Here is a 2,015-nt window from a genome sequence, read left to right as displayed (position 1 = left end):
TTTAAAATATAAAAAATTCCATTTGATTACGATCTTATGTAGAATTATAATTATTTGTTAAATGCGAAAGAATTTATTTGTATTTGTAGACAAAGGACATGTAGTTTTTGATCCTATTACAAAAGTCTCCTATACAATTTCAATATAATAATAAGTATGACTTCGTACAGGAGAAAATAAAAGAGAAAAAGAAAATATTAAAAAAATATCTAAAATTTATTCTTACGATAAATGTCCTATATAAATTTTCGCATATTCTAAAGAAAGAACGATTTAAATTTATGATCCTTAAGGATATTTTGGATTAGCGTGTTGTAGAAATTTTTTTCTTATTACTTATTATTCCTTTTCATATTATATGTACTTTATATTTATGATGTCATTATTATTTATGATGTATATGAATGATCGACTAAATACAGTTATTATTAGTTTAGTAATATAAGAAAAATTGAGAAAGAAAGAAAAAGGTCAAAATTTATTAGGGATACCGAGAATAATAGGTTCGTACCTGATTGGAAAGTTTACTAGAGAAGGTTATAGATGGCGTGCGTGTTCGAATAGTAGGAAAAGTAACCGACAACGGCAGTTCAGTCGTCAGTCGAGCTCGAGCGATCAAGTAGAGAGGATCGTGTCCGCGCGTGGTAAAGCGGTGGGGGGAAAAAAAGAGAATCGAGAGGAAAAGGAGGAATTAGTGTTGGTGTGTCGTGTGTACAATAGTTAATCAACGGCAACCAAAAGTTTTCGTTCGACTTGTTACACGCGCCATGTGTTATCATGTTTCAAAGTTCTTTTTCTTTTTTTTTTTTTTTTAAGTAAATGTAAAATACACATTGTGGCCGCATAACAAACGGAAAAGAAAAGAGAAAAAGAAGAAAAGAGAAAAAGGAAAAGGTAATTGAGAAACGTAGAATCATTAGTTGACAGTAATGAAATCGTTCTTGATATCGTATCGATATGATTAATCAAATGTTGATACGTTGGACGAGAATAATCGTGTTTTAAGAAGTATATTTTATTTGCAATTTTATTTGTCTCTCTTTCTCACTTTATTTGTCTGTTTCTGTCTCTATCCCTCTCTCACTCTCTCTCTCTCTCTCTATCTATCTCTCTTTCTCTCTCTCTCTCTCTCTCTCGTAAGAAAATTATTTAGAAAGAGTGCATATAAGAAGAGGTTAGGAATAATATTATGAACGTGATAAGGAGAACGGTAGAGTGTTGTGCGAGAAAGTGGCGAAAACTGTGAGGACGAGAGAAGAGGAAGTGGAGACGACGGTGGAAACGTCGGAGGAGGAAGAGGAGGCGGAGGACGATAGAAAGAAACGGTGTAATAACAGTGAGGAAGAGGAAGACGACGACGACAACGACGACGACGACGACGACGAAGAAGAAGAGAAGAAACGTGTTGGTAGTGGTCGGTGACACAGAGAAGAATAACAGTGGTGGTAGTAGTGTTTGATGGTGGTGGTAACGGTGCGTCGACAATTTTTACTCTTCAAAAATACTACTCTACTAATGTAATAGTAGTAGTAGTAGTAGTAGTGGTAGTTTATAGTAATAGTAATAGAAATTATAATAATAATAATAATAATAATAATAATCGCTCGGTAAATCGGGTGTGCTGCGTGCGCGTGTTATGTGGTGATGTTTTCCGTGGCGCGTATAAGAGAGGTACTGCTGCGCTGTCAAAAAAAGAAAGAGATAGAATAACAGCGGCAAAAGTAACAACAGAAACAAAAGTAATAGCAACAACAAGAGCAGCAGCAGCAGCAGCAGCAGCTGCCCAGTGATATTGTTGTGTCGTCTCGTCGTGTACACTTATTGCGTGTGGCGGCAGTAAAAGCGTGCGTCAGAGAATAAGTGTTTGGGACACGCACTATATTTTTCCTCGATGCGTGTGTGCGCGTAGTCAACTATCTTTCATTCTCTCTCTCTCTCTCTCTCTCTCTCTCTCTCTCGCTCTCTGTTGCAATATACAGTGGCAGCCGGGCAGGCGCATTGGTACGTCGTTTCGT

The 2,015-nt window shown here is 36.5% G+C and overlaps 1 protein-coding gene across 4 annotated transcripts in view; it reads left to right on the top strand.

The window, feature by feature from the left end:
- The first annotated feature begins 487 nt into the window (after positions 1 to 487).
- The window catches only part of LOC124431415 (homeodomain-interacting protein kinase 2), a 35,268-nt gene continuing 33,740 nt past the window's right edge, over positions 488 to 2,015 (top strand). The window contains exon 1 of one of the 4 annotated variants that reach the window (XM_046979325.1): positions 488 to 894. The gene's annotated coding sequence lies outside the window, so the exon portion shown is untranslated. The other 3 variants (XM_046979323.1, XM_046979324.1, XM_046979321.1) reach the window with 3 other exon arrangements.

This window comes from Vespa crabro, chromosome 21 (assembly GCF_910589235.1).
Source record: "Vespa crabro chromosome 21, iyVesCrab1.2, whole genome shotgun sequence".
Lineage (NCBI taxonomy): Eukaryota > Metazoa > Arthropoda > Insecta > Hymenoptera > Vespidae > Vespa > Vespa crabro.
This window is presented reverse-complemented; position numbering and strand designations above follow the sequence as displayed.